Source organism: Tachyglossus aculeatus, chromosome 3 (assembly GCF_015852505.1).
Source record: "Tachyglossus aculeatus isolate mTacAcu1 chromosome 3, mTacAcu1.pri, whole genome shotgun sequence".
Taxonomy (NCBI): domain Eukaryota; kingdom Metazoa; phylum Chordata; class Mammalia; order Monotremata; family Tachyglossidae; genus Tachyglossus; species Tachyglossus aculeatus.
Window position 1 is genome coordinate 60,028,325 of NC_052068.1, and position 18,078 is coordinate 60,046,402.

Here is an 18,078-nt window from a genome sequence, read left to right on the forward strand (position 1 = left end):
AGTGGGATGGGGCAAAAGTGGCATAGAGGGGCAAAAAGAAATCCCAACTCCTCCCCCTTTCCTAGTATGTCTTGTGGAGTGGGAGAAGATGAGGCTCTCTCTGGAGAGAGCCCTGAGGGAGACAGTGTCATCTGGGGAGAGCCAGGTTTCATTGATGGCAAGGATAATAATAATATTAAAGTGTTTACTATGTGCCAAGGACTGTTCTAAGCACTGGGGTAGATACAAGGTAGTCAAGTTGTCCCACGTGGGGCTTAATCACCAGTTTACAGATGAGGTAACTGAGGCACAGAGAAGTTGAGCGACTTGCCCAAAGTCACACAGCTGATAAGTGGCAGAGCCGGGATTAGAATCCATAACCTCTGACTCCTAAACCCGTGCTCTTTCCACTAAGTCACGCTGCTTCTATGAAGATGGGTCAGAAACAAACTGAAGATGAAGAAAAGCTTTGGTATGATGGAGCAGGGATTCCACAAGATGAATTTTCCATGTCTGCATTACTAGTTTCAAGTGGCCTAGTGGATAGAACACGGGCTTGGGAGTCAGGAGGACATGGGTACTAACTTTGGCTATGCCACTTGTCTGACCTTGGGCAAGCCACTTAACTTCCCTATGTCTCAGTTACCTCATCTGTAAAATGGAGATTAAAAATGTGAGCCCCATGTGGAACAGAGACTGTGTCCAACCTGATTAACTTGTATCTATCCCAGCACTTAGAACAATGTCAAGCACAGAAGTGCTTAATAAGTACCATAATTATCATTATTATTGTTATCAATAATCATAATCAACACCGTTTCTGTATTCCTCTCCAATAAGTGGAAAGAACATTCCCTCAGGAACTGGAAATGTTCAATTGTTAATAATCTCCCTTGAATTTGGCATCCCGCTGTCATGTCTTCAAAAATAGCATTGTATCAGGTATATTAAAATCCCATCGTTTCTGTTAATAAGCCACCAATGCTCTCAATATTCATTAGAAAATCTGTTCCTGATCCCAATTCTTTTTTCCCCAGTGAGAAATAGGTGAGCCTTCTGACAGCATCCACCATAAATAACCATTTTCTCTGTGACTTTCTTACAAATTCATGCAACAAATTAAGTGTCCAGATAATGAAATTGTCTCTGCTGATCCTCCTCTTGGGTACTTTTTATGGTACTTGTTACTCTGTTCCAGGCACCATACTAAGCACTGGGGTAGATACAAGCTAATCAGTTTGGACAGGATCCATCTCCCTCTTAAGGCTCACTGTCTAAAATATGGAAGCAGCGTGGCTCAGTGGAAAGAGCCCGGACTTGGGAGTCGGAGGTCGTGGGTTCTAATCCCGACTCTGCCACTTGTCAGCTGTGTGACTTTGGGCTAGTCACTTAACTTCTCTGGGCCCTCAGGTCCCTCATCTGTAAAATGGAGATTAGGACTGTGAGCCTCACATGGGACAGCCTGATCACCTTGTATCCACCCCAGCGCTTAGAACAGTGTTTGGCACATAGTAAGTGCTTAACAAATACCCTCCCTTATTATTATTATTAAAATCCCCATTTTGCAGATGAGGAAACTGATGCTCAGAGAAGTAAAGTGATTTGCCCATGCTCACACAGGAGATGAATGGGAGAGCAAGGATTAGAACCCAGGTCTTTCTGACTCACTGGCTCGTGCTCAATCCACTAGGCAATGCTGCTTCTCTATTCTCTTCCTAGGATCTTGAACCCGGAAATAACACTGCAAATTAATTCAACAAGAGCCCTCCTTTCTGTGTCTCTGATGGAAAACCGTCTATCTGTCCTTTCATGTTCAATAGCCTAGACGGGGTCCTCCAGAAGTAAGACTTGATCTGAGCTCACCATCAGTCTGGGCCATATTTTCCGAGTCCTGAAATTTACCATATCTGATGTTCTCTTTCAGTCAGAGGCATAGCTTAGCTTTATCGTCCTGTTTCTGCTTTGATTAGTTTCAGTCTGAACTAAAAATGTTACCTCTTTATTAATATCACCAGCATTTTTATTTCATCTGCCAGTGCAGTCAGTTATTTATTTCCCCATCTTCATCGAGAGTGGAGTTGTATAAGCCCCTCGTCTGCCATGACATTTCCTTTAATTGGCTTGAATTACAGATTTGTTGAACCAAGTATGATTTTTTTTAATGGTATTTGGTAAGTGCTCACTATAAGCGCTAGTATAGTGCTTTGCACACAGTAAGCACTCAACAAATGTGATTGAATGAATGTGCCAGGCACTGTACTAAGCACTGGAATAGATAAAAGATAATCAGATTGGACACAGTCCATGTCCCACATGAGGCTCATAGTCTAAACCCCCATTTTATAGATGAGGGCACTGAGGCCCAGAGACGTGGACGGACTTGCCCAAGGTCACACAGCAGACAAGTGGGAGAGCTAGGATTAGAACCCAGGACCTTCTCACTCCCAGGCCTATGCTGTATCTACCAGACCACACGGCTTCTCTTGATCTTGCCTCCAAATGAGCAAAACTTTGAGATCCAGCTCATGCTTAAAGACATCACTGGTTCAATTTTGAATGGTTGGGGAAGGGACAACTTGGTTACCCACAATAAGCAATGTGGTCTAGTGAAGAGAGAAGAGTCAAAGGACCTGGGTTCTAATCTCAGCTCTGCCACTTGTCTGCTTTATGACCTTGAACAAGTCATATCACTTCTCTGTGCCTCAGTTTCTTCATTGGTGAAATAAGGATTCAATGCCTGGTCTCTCTCCTTCAGCCTCACTCATACACACGGAGAGGATTTTACCTTCAGTGGCATCAATCAATGGCATTTATTAAGCATTTATGTGCAGAGAGCACTGTACTAAGCACTTGGGAGAGCATAATACAACAGAATTAGGTGACAGGTTCCCTGCCCATAACAAGCATACAGTCTAGAGACATCAGTCGACTGTATTTATGGAGCACTTACTGTGTGCAGAGCACTGTACTCAGCTTTTGGCAGAGTACAATACAACAGAGTGGGTAGACACGTCAGCTCTGAAGGGCAGACTTCTGTGTGTATATGTCAGTGTATGAACAAATGAATACAGGTAGTCCTCAAACTTTATCTCTAATCTATTTTAATGTCTGTCTCCCCATGTAGACAGTAAGCTGTCTGTCATGATGTACTTTCCCAAGTGCTTAATGCAGTGCCCGGCACATAGTCCTTAATAAATATCACCGATTGACAACTGATTCGTGATAATTGTGCCCAAGTCAAAATATTTTAAGTTGGAACCAATTTTCTCATAGGAACAATGTCATAAATGGAGGATTGAGTCCTCAACCACAAATACCCTATTTTTAACAAAATTACCTATATGAAAATGACTGAATACAGGATTATGGGTAATTATTGTAAAAATAAGGTATCTAATTTTGGAAAAAAGTTATAAATGGGGAACAAATTTGGAGAGAGGTTCCAGTTTGTGTAGCTGACTTTTACTTTGTTGGAAATAAATTGGCTGTGTTTATTAATACAGAATTTGGCACAGAGTGCTTAACAAATACCATTGTTAGCAGTAGCAATATTAGTGTTGGTAATCAATCAACCAATCAATCATATTTATTGAGCCCTTACTGTGTGCAGACCACTGTTCTAAGTGTTTTGGAGAGTACAATAAAGCAGAGTTAGTAGATACATTCCCTGCCCCCAAGGTACTTACAGCCTAGCTAGTAATAATATTAGTTAGTAATAATTAGTAATATTAGTGGGAAGTAGTGTGACCTAGTGGAAAGGGCAAAGGCTTGGGAGTCAGGGGCCCTGGCACAGCTCTGCCATTTGTCTGTTGTGTGACCCTGGGTGGGGCACTTCACTTCTCTGAGCCCCAGTTCCCTCATCGGTAAAATGGGAATTCAATACCTCCTCCTTAGACTGTGAGCTTCATGTGGGACCTGATTATCTTGTATGTAACCCAGCACTTAGTAGAGTGCTTGGTATTCATTCATTCATTCAAATGTATTTACTGAGTGCTTACTGTGTGCCAAGCACTGTACTAAGCACTTGGAAGAGTGCACTATAACAACAGACACATTCCTGTCCCCAATGAGCTCACAGTCTAGAGGGGTAGACAGACATAAATAAAGAAATAAATAAATTACAGATGTAAACATAGGTGCTATGGGGATGGGAGGGAGGTTAAATGAAGGAGCAAGTAAGAGCATCACAGAAGAGAATGGGAAAAGAAGAAAGGAGGGCTTAGTTAGGGAAGACTTCTTGGAGGAGATGTGCCTTCACTGGTACTATGTACTATGGTACATAGTAAGCACTTGACAAATACCACAGTTATGATTATTATTATTAGCAGTGGTTGTAGTAAGTGTTGACTATCTCTGGTGACTTCTAGCTATCAGAAAACACACCCACTCTGGCCTCTCTCATGCATCATCTCCTTCTTTAAACTTCTTTCCCCATCCTTCTCCACTCTGAACAGTTTATAAAACCATTTCTCCATTTGCCCATAGCTTTCACATGCCCTCCACCCCCTCTGCCCACTCCCCAGGAGCTAATGCCACAAGAGAGGCAAGTATCGTAAAGCCAAAACTGATGTGTTATAAAGCTCAAATGGGGTGGAATTATAGAATCATGGCAAATGCCTGTTCTAACTTAAAATGCCTTAAAGGCATCCTGGAAAGCCTCTTGAGGGCAGGGATTGTCTCTCTTTATTGCTGTATTGCACTTTCCAAGTGCTTTGTACAGTGCCCTGCACACAGTAAGCGCTCAATAAATATGATTGAATGAATGAATGAAGAAAGTCTCTTCCTTAAGGATTTTAATTCCCTCAATCCATCTGGACTCCATTGTTTTAAAGCCCCTTGGTTTAAGCACCTTCTGTCCACAGGGTAGAGGGGGAAAATGTAGACCCTTAGAAAACTGCATCAGCTTCAACATCTGCCTTTTACCACTGGCATTTTTCACCGGGAACTCTATGGACGCTAGTAGTTTGTCAAATTCCAGCACAGAATCCATCTCCTCCCTGCCTGCCACTACAGTTATTTAGGAGCAAAAATGAAATCTACCCCCCTTGGTTTGAAAAGAATCCGGCTGTTTTTATTTTGCTGTGTTTGTCAGACAATAAAAAAAAGCCATTGCTTTGAAACATTAATATGACAAATGCTGTGGAAGAAATGCAAGTGTCATTATGAGACTATGCACCTCGTAAACTTAGCAGCACAACACAGAGGAACTCTTGTTAGTAGAGCAATAAGAAATGTTCTGGGATCTGGCCAAACTGGAAAGCTGTCATCTGTCAAAGTGGCTTTAGGCAACAAGTAACTGGGTAAAAAAGAGAACGACCTAAGAAAATTGCCTATTTCTAGACTCTGAATAGCCTGAAAGGATGACCAGCAGCAATCAATCAGTGGTATTTTCTGAACAATTACTGTGTGCAGAACACTGTACTAAGCACTTGGGAAAAGCCGATATAATCAATCGTACTTATTGAGTGCCTACTGTGTGCAAAGAACTGTACTACATGCTGGTTATTTATTGAGTGCTTTCTACTTGGGAAAGTCCAATACAATCATTGGTATTTGTTGAATGCTTACGGTGTGCAGCACAGTGTACTAAGCACTTGGGAAAGTCCGATACAATCAATCGTACTTACTGAGTGCTTACTGTGTGCAAAGAACTGTACTACTTGCTGGTATTTATTGAGTGCTTTCTACTTGGGAAAGTCCAATACAATCATTGGTATTTATTGAATGCTTACGGTGTGCAGCGCAGTGTACTAAGCACTTGGGAGCCTCCAATACCACAGAGTTGGTAGACATGTTCCTGCCCACAATGAACTTACAGTCTTCATGTGTCCATCTATTTGACAGGCTCAGGATTTCCAATATTCATCCCTCATTCTCTTATGTGGGGGATTTACTCGCACAAAACCCCATACTAATCTCATGCAGCAGTATTCTTCTGTCACCACAGAGCCCTGTATCCAAACAGGCTAATCTTGTCAAGCAAACATTCCCTAATTCCTTTAAAATGTTCTAGCTTAAAGACTAATGGAAACATGTATTCTGGCAGAAATTAAGGGATTTATGGTGTGTTCACTAGGTGTGGAGCACTGGACTGTTTGCTTGAAAGCATAAACGCAAAGCAAAACACATGTTTCCTGTCCTCAAGAAGTTTACAATCTAATGGCAAAAAGAACTTGAATTTGCTCACCACTTAAAATTTTCCAGAGGCTTTCACACTAACCATCTTATGCTTTTGTGATCTTACTCCTTTAAGGGAGAAAGGAGTCAGAGTTACTCTCCATTTTTCATCCCCTTCAGCTGCTAAGGGGTTGAGATTGTATTCATAAGGGTGGGATTCACTGAGAGAGAATCTTTAGCACAACTGCAAACTTTAACCCTGAAGACCAGTCATGCATATTTCCTGCTCCTTTATCCTCAAAGGTTCAATCAATCGTGTTTATTGAGCACTTACTGTGTATAGAACACTGTACTATACACAGAAGCAGCAGCAGCATGGATCAGTGGAAAGAGCACAGGCTTTGGAGTCAGAGGTCATGGGTTCAAATCCCCACTCCGCCACTTGTCAGCTGTGTGACTTTGGACAAGTCATTTAACTTCTCTGTGCCTCAGTGACCTCATCTGTAAAATGGGGATTATGATTGTGAGCCCCCCATGGGACAACCTGATCACCTTGTAAACTCCCCAGCACTTAGAATAGTGCTTGGCACATAGTAAGCACTTAATAAATGCCATTATTATTATTATTACTAAGCACTTGGGAGAGCACAACATAAGTGAATTGGTAGATACATTCCTTGCCCACACTGAGCTAACAGTCTTGAGTGGGAGAGAGACAATATAAATATATTACAGATATGTACACAAGTGCTGTGGGCTGAGGGGAGGGATGAATAAAGAGAACAAATCAGGACAACACAGAAGGGAGTGGGAGAAAGGAAATCAGAGCCTAGTCAGGGAAGGCTTGTTGGAGATCTGCCTTCAATTAGATATGCTTTGAAGATGGGGAGAGTAATTGCCTGTCAGGTATGACACTGCTTCTCAATAATGTCCCCAAAAATGACAAATTGCTGTAAGCACAAAGTAAGTGCTTAACCAATGCCATAAAAAAGAGAGAAATTCGCTAAAGCTTTGAATACATTCATTGCAGCAGTACCCAAATCTGACCAGCTGATCATCATGGGAGATTTCTAAGTAGAAATGTGGGAAAAAAAGTCATCAGACTCCACAGGATCAGGCCTAAAGTAGCAGGGTTTTACTTCTGTTCAACAAATGTGACAGATATCAGCAGATATTCTCCAACCCCATATCGTGCCTTGTAAAAGAAAAATGGTACACTAGATACTTCCAAAATCTGAATGGTGCTGTCCCATGAGAAGCAGCCTGACCAAATAGATAGAACAAAGGCATGAGAATCATAGGACCTGGATTCTAATCTTGACTCCTTCACTTGTCTGCTGTGTGACTTTGGCCAAGTCTCTTTTTCTCAGTTAGCTCCTCTGTAAAATGGAGATTGAGAGCTTGTCATGGGCTGGAAATGTGTCTGTTACACTGTACTCTCCCAAGTGCTTAGTATAGTGCTCTGCACATAGTAAGCGCTCAGCAAATATGATCGGCTGACTGACTGTGAGCCCTATGTGGGACAGAGATGGTGTCCAACCTGATTAGCTTGTACCTATCCCGGTGCTTAGTGCAGTGGCTGGCACGTAGTAAATGCTTAACAAATACCATTAAAGAAAAAAAAAAAAACCATGGATTTGGTCGCCAGTCTTCAGAAGAAAGAGAAAGATGACCAGGGTCACTGCAGCCACACAATAGGCTGAGTGCTTGAACTACCATTTAGTTCTACAGGGTGAAGCTGACCCAAATTTACATCCAGTTTGTGGAGCAGTGGTCTCTAGACCAACTGGGGATGCCCCTGAAATGAGGCTCTCTAGTGCCCAGTATCCATGTAATAATGACAATAATAATAATAATTGTGGTATAATTGTGGTATTTGTTAAGCTCTTACTATGTACCAGGTACTGTTCTAAGCACTGGGGTTGTTATATAGAGAAGCAGTGTGGCTAGAGAGGCAGCGTGGCTCAGTGAGAACATCCCAGACTTGGGAGTCAGAGGTCATGGGTTCTAATCCCGGCTCCGCCGCTTGTCAGCTGTATGACTTTGGGCAAGTCACTTCACTTCTCTGGGCCTCAGTTACCTCATCTGTAAAATGGGGATTAAAAGTGTGCACCCCACATGGGACAACCTGACTACCTTGTACCCCCCCAGCATTTAGAACAGTGTTTGGCACATAGTAAGTGCTTAACAAATGCCATCATTATTATTATTATTACAAGCAAATCAGGTTGGACACAGCCCCTGTCCCATGTGGGGTTCACAGGTGAGGTTACTGAGGTCCAGAGAAGTGAAGTGACTTGCCCAAGGTGACAAAACCGAGAGGTGGCAGAACCGGAGTTAGAACTCAGGTCTTCGGAAGACCTGTATCCCCCTCTTGGATACCTTGTATCCCCCCAGCACTTACAACAGTGCTTGGCACGTAGTAAGCACTTAACAAATACCAACATTATTATTATTATTATTCAGACTCCCATGGTCTATCCATTAGGCCACACTCCTTCTCTTGAACCCAGCCACGGCCTGCAGAGACGCCACCTGCCCGGCCGTGATCATGACTCCGTCTGGCAGAGAGATGTTCCCAAAGGCTTCAGGGAAAACAACTCAAAAGTTTAAAAGCAATTGGGAGCCAAGAAATTCACAGGCAATGCCTTGCAGCCATTCCTGATGACAATAAAATGGAGGCACGCAAAGCCCTGTTGCATGAATAGCTGATCCACTAAAATGCACGCCCGGCCCAGGGAGATGGATGCCAGCTCAACACGAACAACACAAAAGAAGCTATTTAGAAACTCCAGAGTCTTGTGTCTGTGGGCATCCAGCTTCCTTGGAGGGCAAACTGGCTACTACATAAAGGAATGGCCTTAGCTCCGACTGTGGAAGAAGAGAACTCTGCACTGGAAGTCGTGAAAGACAGATCTGAGGGGAATCCTGTACAAATGTCAGTCTGTCTGTTAGTCAACTGTAATTATTGAGCATTTACCTGTGTGAAGAGCACTGTAATAAATGCTTTGGAGAATACAATATAAGACTATGACAGACACTTTCCCTGCCCACAATGAGCTTATAGTCCAGAGGGAGGAGACAGCCATTAATAGAAATAAATACAGATATGTAAAAAGTGTTGTGGGGTTGGGAGGGGGGATGAATAAAGGGAGCAAGTCAGGGTGGCATAGAAGGGAGGTGAAGAAAAGGAAAAGAAGGTTTGAAGGTTTGCTAAGGGAAGCCCTCTTGGTGGAAATTGATACACACAGAGGTCCTGCTCCTCAGTCGCCTGCAAAAGAACTTCCTCTATGTATGAAACCCTGAGGAGAAGTATCCTACCGGGAGCAGCAGGGGCCGTGCAGGCCGATGGCGGGCGGGCCTCTCAGGAGCGGGATCCTGGGCTCCTATAGCAGCGCCCTGAGGAGGATCCTACCTGGAGCAGCAGGGGTCCCGCGGTGTGATGGCAGGTGGGCATCTCAACATCGGAATCCCGGGCAACTCTCTCCTTGACCCTCTCCAATCTGGCTTCTGTCCCCTACACTAAACTGAAACTGCCCTCTCAAAGTTCACCAATGGCCTCCTTCTTGCCAAATCCAATGGCTCCTACTCTATCCTAATCCTCCTCAACCTCTCAGCTGCCTTCAACACTGTGGATCACCCCCTTCTCCTCAACACATTATCCAACCTTGGCTTCACAGACTCCATCCTCTTCTGATTCTCCTCTAATATCTCTCGCCATTCATTCTCAGTCTCCTTTGCGGACTCCTCCTCCCCCTCCCATCCTCTTACTGTAGGAGTTTCTCAGAGGTCAGTTCTTGGTCCCCTTCTGTTCTCTATCTACACTCACTCCCTTGGTGAACTCATTCACTCCCATGGCTTCAACTATCATCTCTACACTGATGACACCCAAATCTACATCTCTGCCCCTGCTCTCTCTCCCTCCCTCCAGGCTTGTATCTCCTTCTGCCTTCAGGATATCTCCATCTGGATGTCTGCCAGCCATCTAAAACTCAATATGTCCAAGACTGAATTCCATATCTTCCCTCCCAAATTCTGTCCTCTCCCAGACTTTCCTGTCACTGTGGATGGCACTACCATCCTTCCTGTCCCACAAGCCCGCAACCTTGGTGTCATCCTCGACTCCGCTCTCTCGTTCACCCCACACATCCAATCTGTCACCAAAGCCTGCCGGTCACACCTCCACAACATCACCAAGATTCACCCTTTCCTCTCCATCTAAACTGCTACCTAGATGGTTCGATCTCTCATCCTAACCCGACTGGATTACTGCATCAGCTTCCTCTATGACCTCCCATCCTCCTTTCTCTCCACACTTCAGTCTATACTTCACTCTGCTGCCCGGATTATCTTTGTACAGAAATGCTCTGGGCATGTTACTCCTCTCTTCAAAAATCTCCAGTGGCTGCCTGTCAACCTACGAATAAAACAAAAACTCCTCACTCTTGGCTTCAAGGCTGTCCATCACCTTGCCCCCTCCTACCTCACCTCCCTTCTCTCCTTCTACAGCCCAGCCTGCACCCTCTGCTCCTCTGCCGCTAACCTCCTCACTGTGCCTCATTCTCACCTGTTCTGCTATTGGCCCCCAGCCCACGTCCTTCCCCTGGTCTGGAATGCCCACCCTCCACATATCTGCCAAGCTATCTCTCTTCCTCCCTTCAAAGCCCTACTGAGAGCTCACCTCCTTCAGTAGGTCTCCCCACACTGTGCCCCCTTTTTCCTCTCCTTCTCCCCATCCCCCCCACCCTACCTACGTCCCCTCCCCACAGCACTTGTATATATTTGTACAGATTTATTACTCTATTTATTTTACTTGTATTTACTATTCTATTTATTTTGTTAATGATGTGCATATAGCTATAATTCTACTTGTTCTGATGATTTTGACACCTGTCTACATGTTTTGTTTTGTTGTCTGTCTCCCCCTTCTAGACTGTGAGCCCACTGTTGGGTAGGGACTATCTCTATATGTTGCTGAGTTGTACTTCCCAAGTGCTTAGTACAGTGCTCTGCACACAGTAAGCGCTCAATAAATATGAGTGAATGAATGAATAATTCTCTTTTACTGTGCTCTCCCAAGTGCTTAGTACAGTGCTCTGCCCATAGTAAGCCTTTAATAAATACCACTAAAAATGCCACAAGACTTCAAAGATGACATCACAGTGCACATCTTTCAGAAGCAATGGAAGAGAAGCAGCATGGTCTAGTGGAAAGTGCACAGGCATGGGAATCAGAAGAACCTGGGTTCTAATCCCAGTTCCACTACGTGATTGCTGTGGAATACTGGGCAAGTCACTTCAATTCTCTGTGCCTCAGTTATCTCATATGCAAAATGGGGATTAAATCCTATGTATATATCTCATATGTATGTATCTGTATATCATATGTATATATCTGTAATATATTTATTTATCTATTTATATTAGTGTCTGTCTCCCCCTCTAGACTGTGAGCTCTTTGTGGGCAGAAATGTGTCTATTTGTTGCTATATTGAACTCTCCCAAGTGCTTAGTACAGTGCTTTGCACACAGTAAGTGCTCAATAAATATGACTGAATGTATTTATTCGTACATTGATTATTCCCTCCTACTTATGCGAGCCCCATGTGGGACAGGGACTGTGCCCAACCTGATTAACTTGCATCTACCCCAGCACTTAGAACAGTGCTTGGTACATAGTAAGTGCTTAACAAGTACCACGATTACTTAGAGAGCAGATTATGAGAATTACCAGCCCATAGCACTCCTTTGCATTGCAGTACCACCTACTGGAAAGAAACCAGGCCTGGGAGTCAAAGGACCTGAGTTCTAATCATTAAATTCATTCAGTCGTATTTACTGAGCCCTTACTGTGTGCAGAGCACTGTACCAAGCACTAGAGGAAGTACAATATAGCAATTAAGAGAGACAATCCCTGCCCACAACAAGCTCACAGTCTAGAGGGGGTGAGACAGGCATCAGTACAAGTAAACAGACATCAATATAAATAAATAAAATTACAGATATATACATCAGTGCTGGGGGGCAGGGAGAGGGGGGAAGAACAAAGGGAGTGAGTCGGGGTGATGCAGAAGTGAGTGGGAGGTGAGGAAAAGTGGGGTTTAGTCTGGGAAGGACTCTTGGAGGAGATGTACTTTCATTAAGGCTTTGAAGGGGGTGAGGGAGTAACTTTCTGGCAGATTTGAGGAGGTAGGGCATTCGAGACCAGATAGGATGTGGGCCAGGGGTCGGCCACGAGACAGGCAAGAGCCATACAAAATAGTGGGAAGCAGCATGGCGCAGTGGATACAACATGGGCCTGGGAATCAGAAGGTCATGGGTTCTAATCCCGTCTCTGCCACTTGCCTGTTGTGTGACCTTGGTCAAGTCACTTCACTTCTCTGTGCCTCAGTTCCCTCATCTGTAAAAGGAGGATTGAGACTGATTCCCATGTGGGATAGGGACTGTCTCCAACCCTTTTGTGTCCACCCCAATGCTTAGTACAGTGCCTGGCACATAGTAAGTCCTTAACAAATACCACAATTATTATTATCGAGGCACCGCGACTCCCAGGTCTGAGATCTTTCAAATAAGTGGAACAGTACTTCGCACATAGTAAGCGCTTAATAAATGCCATTATTATTATTATTATTATTATTATTATTATTATTACTGCAGTGGAAAGGAGTGCTGTAGCCTGGTACTTCTCCCCACTTGCTTGCTGTGTGACCTTGGAGGAGAGGAGCGAAGTGTGTGGACTGGCTTGGAGAAGTAGAGAATCGAGGTGAGGTAGGAGGGGGCAAGTTGATGGAGTGCTTTAAACCCAATGGTGAGGAGTTTTTGTTTGATACGGAGGTGGATAGGCAACCACTGGAGATGTTGGAGGAACGGGATTCATTCATTCAATGGTATTTAATTTGATTTAAATTAAATTAAATTAAAATTAATTTAATTTGAGGAAGGGAATTCATTCATTCGTTCATTCAATGGTATTCATTCAATGGATGGATGTCATGTGCTGTTCTAAAGACCGGTTCTTGTCTCATGCTGTCAAATCGTTTCCAACCCGTACCGACTCCATGGACCCATCTCTCCCAGAACACCCCACCTCCATCTGCAATCATTCTGGTAGTTTATCCAGAGAGTTTTCTTGGTAAAAATCCGGAAGTGATTTACCATTGCCTCCTTCTGCACAGTACACTTGAATCTCCGCCCTCGCCTCTCTCCCATGCCACTGCTGCCAACACAGGTGAATTTTGTCTTGAAGCAGATGGCCTTCCACTTGCTAGCCAATTCCCGAGGTAGGAATGGAATGGGTAGGCCTCTGCCGGACTCTCCCTCCTGTAGCCGAGACTGATAGAGGACTGGAAACTCTTCAGGTGCGACCCTGAGAGGGAAGCACTGGGTAGATACAAGTAAATCAGGTCGGATATGGTCCATGTCCCAAGTGGGACTCACAGTCTAATTAGAGGGAGACTAGGTATTGAATCCCCATTTTGCATTTGAGGAAACTGAGGCAAACAGAAGTCAATCAATTTGTCCAAGGTCACACAGTAGACAAGTGGCAGAGCCAGAATTTGAACCCTGGTCCTCCGACTCCCGGGCCCATGCTCTATCCACTAGGCAACACTGCTTCCCTCTTCATCCGGAGTGTGGACCCCACTGACAAGCCCCCAGTGACCAAACTGGTGCTTTCAGTTGCTCAAATCCTGCTCAGCTTGGATTATTTTTGTGGGAAGGCATAGAAGGAAATAAATGAGTGTCTCTAATATTGAAATCTCCCTTTTGCCTTCAGAACCAACAGGGTTTTTAAAAGCAAGTATTTCTCTCAGGAACTTCATTATGCTTCAAACCCAGACATTCACCTCCAAATCTCGGGGTAATCTCCATAGCAACCTCTCCTCCTTTTCATTTCTTGGCATTGTCTTTCAAAAACGTAAATCATCATGCAGTTTGGTCACATAAATCATAGACAAGAAAGGGATGCCCATTAAAAATGGCGTAACATTTCAGATCGAATTAGTTGAAAATCAAAGTCTGTTCCAGCAGAGACCAGTTTTCACTTTGATGTAGATTTGCACTTTATCACCTTCTTGGTTTCACCTTTGTAATAATAATAATAATGATGGTATTTGTTAAGCGCTTACTATGTGCAAAGCACTGTTCTAACTGCTGGGGAGGTTAAAAGGTGATCAGGTTGTCCAACGGGGGGCTCACAGTTTTAATCCCCATTTTTACAGATGAGGTAACTGAGGCAGGGAGAAGTTAAGTGACTTGCCCAAAGTCACACAGCTGACAGTTGGCGGAGCCGGGATTTGAACCCTTGACCTCTGACTCCAAAGCCCGCGCTCTTTACACTGAGCCACGTTTGTACCCTTTCCAGGATCATATCTAGGACATAAACAACACATGGCCTAATGGAAAGAGCATGCCTGCCTCTACAACTTGCCTGCTTTGTGACCTTGGGCAAGTTACTTCACTTCTCTGTGCTTCAGTTTCCTCATCTGTAAAATGGGGATTAAATTACTTAGACTGAGTGCCTAATATGGAACAACCTGACCTGATTGTCTTGTATTTACCCCAGCGCTTAGTACAGTGCTTGGCACATAGTAAGTGCTTAACAAATACAAGCAAATCAGGTTGGGCAGAGTTCCTGTCCCACAGAGGGCTCACCAGTCTCAATCCCCATTTTACAGATGAGGTAACTGAGGCCCAGAGAAGTGAAATGACTTGCCCAAGGTCACACAGCAGACAGGTGGCAGAGCTGGGATTAGAATCTGTGACCTTCTGACTCCAAGGCCCGTGCTTTATCCACTATTAATGAAAACTGAGGCCTAGCAGTAAGGTGATTACCTTTCCATCTTGATCTTACCTTATTGTGGCTGCAAGAACCTTGAAGCCCCAAAGCTGCTTTCTAAGACATTTTTAAGAACATTTGGAATTACTAAAGGAATCCTTAGTAGATCTTGATGAGTAAAGGGTAGGAATTTGAGCAGTTCATAATGAATGCAGACAGAAACAGCAGCCCGGAGAGAGTCAATGATCTGAATCTCTGGCTGATGACATCCGGTCCATAGAAGACCTCACCCACCCAGATCTCAACAGATCAGCATAAAGAAGCAACATGGCATAGCGGATAAGTCACGGACCAGGGAATCAGAAGGTCATGGGCTCTAATATTGGCTTCTCCACGTGTCTGCTGTGTGGCCTTGAGCAAGTCACTTCACTTCTCTGGGCCTCAGTTACCTCATCTGTAAAATGGGGGTGGAGACTGTGAGCCCCACGTGGGATAGGGATGGTGTCCAGATGGATTTGCTTGTATCCACCTCAGCGCTAAGTACAGTGCCTGGCACACAGAAAATGCTTAACAAATACCACAATCATTATTATTATCATTGTTATTTGAGGAAGGTCTACTCTCTCAGTTGACACCCAAACCAGCAGATCTCCTTTCCGTGGATTTTGCCTTCACCTGAGTCAGCCCTCCTCTGCTCAGTGATTCCAGGCTTCCAGATACATTATAGAACAGTCCAGCTAATGCTGCTGCTCCTCTGCTCTGCTCCAGGGACCACCCAGAGTTAGGAGTCCAGAGAGACCCCCAAGAAAGGAGTCATTCCCAAGGAACAGACTTTACCTCAATTACACTTCAGCTAGAAATATTTTACCACCTCACCGAACCTCCCTCTGGCCTTTCCCTTTACCTAACAGGTTCCTGGGGGTTTTCCTCAGGTTTTTTTAATGGTATTTGTTGGACGATTACTGTGTGTCAAGCACTGTTCTAAGTTCTGAGGTAGATATAAGGTTATCAGGTTGGACACAGCCCCTGTCATTCAATTCATTTAATCGTATTTATTGAGCACTTACTGTGTGCAGAGCACTGTATTAAGCGCTTGGGAAGTGTAAGTCGGCAACATATAGAGATGGTTCCTACCCAACAATGGGTTCACAGTCTAGAAGGGTCCTGTGTGGACTTCATTGTCTAATAATAATAATAATAATAATAATGGTATTTGTTAGGCGCTTACTATGTGAAAAGCATTGTTCTAGGCGCTGGGGAGGTTACAAGGTGATCAGATTGTCCCATGTGGGGCTCACAGTGTTCATCTCCATTTTACAGATGAGGGAACTGAACTCATATCATTCTGACTCCCATGCCTGTGCTCTATCCATTAGGCCATGCTGCTTCTCCTAAATAGGAAGTAGGATTTCTAGACTGTAAGCTTATTGTAGACAGGGAACATGTCTACCAGCCCTACTATACTGTACTCCTTCACAAGCTTAGGACAGTGCTCTTCATACAATAAGCACTCAGTAAATACAAATGATTAAACTCCTCACTCTCGGCCCACCTCTTCCAAGACTGAGCCCCCCTTTTTCCTCTCCTCCTCCCCATCCCCCCGCCCTACCTCCTTCCCCTCCCCACAGCACCTGTATATATGTTTGTACAGATTTATTACTCTATTTATTTTACTTATACATATTTACTATTCTATTTATTTTGTTAATGATGTGCATCTAGCTTTATTTCTATTTATTCTGACAACTTGATACCTGTCCACATGTTTTGTTTTCTTGTCTCTCTCCCCCTTCTAGACTGTGAGCCCGTTGTTGGGTAGGGACTGTCTCTATATGTTGCCAATGTGTACTTCCCAAGCACTTAGTACAGTGCTCTGCACACAATAAGTGTTCAATAAATATGATTGAATGAATGAATGACTAAATGATTTAATCCCCATTTTACAGATGACCATTACCATAGTTGTTTGTCACCCATACCCCCAACCCTGGATGGAGTAGATACAAGATAATCAGGTCCCACATGGAGCTTGCAGTCTGAATAATAATAATAATAATAGTATTTGCTAAGGGCTTATTATGTGCCACGCACTATTCTAAGCTCTGGGGTAGATACAAGGTTATCAGGTTGTCACATGTGGGGCTCACGATCTTAATCCCCATTTTACAGATGAGGTAACTAAGGTACAGAAAAATTAAGTGACTCATCCAGGGTCACACAGCAGACAAGTGGCAGAGCCAGGCTTAGAACCCACGTCCTTGACTGCCAAGCCTGTGCTCTTGCCACTACGTCAGAAGGGAGAACAGGTATTAAATTCCAGTTCTATAGCTGAGGGAACTGAGGCTCAGGGAAGTTAAATGAGTTGCCCAAGGTCACACAACAGGTAAGTGGCAGAACTGGAATAGAACCCAGGTCCTCTGAATCCAGACCTGTGCTCTTTCCATTAAGAGATGACCCCTTTCCCTAAGAGGACCCTTTCTCCTCCCTCAACAGTCAGTTAAGAGTTGTCAAACACAGAGGTCATAACTGCTGATCTGAACGTGACTTCTTGTAAAGACTGCTCAGAATCCCAGCCAGGGAACACCCCCAACCCAAATATCAGGTGTGTCTCAGGCCCATCCAAAAAGTGATGTTATTGATGAGAAAACTCAACTTTGGCCAGAAGCAGGAAGAACCAGAAAGAAGGGAGAAGCAGAAAGGAGGAAGAAGAAGGAAGGAAGAGGAGGGAGAAGGGGCAGAGGGAAGAAGAAGAAGGAGAAAGGAGGAAAAAGAAGAAAGAGGAGGATGAGGAGGAAGAAGAGAAAGAGAAAGAAGAATCTTATTTGTTATATTTTCTACGTGCCAAGCACTGTACTCAGGTCAGAATCAGGTCAAATACAGTCCCTCACCAACACAGAGCTCACAATCTAAGTATGAGGGAGGATAGGTATTGCACCTCCATTTTATGGATGAGAAAACTCAGGCACAGAGAAGTTGTTTGACTTGTCCAAGGTCAAACAGCAGGCAAGTGGTGGACCTGGAATTAGAAGCCTTATTGTTGGGAACAAAAGGGGAAAAGCCAGTGGTACCTCCCGGGCTCTCTGCAGGTCAAGGGGACTACGGGCCAGGGTGCCAGTGTCAAATGGCCATGCTCCAGGGCCGCCCCCCGATTCCCCCTCCTAACCCCCACCCCACTAACCAAGCATTGCTTCCAGCCCCTGGATGTGT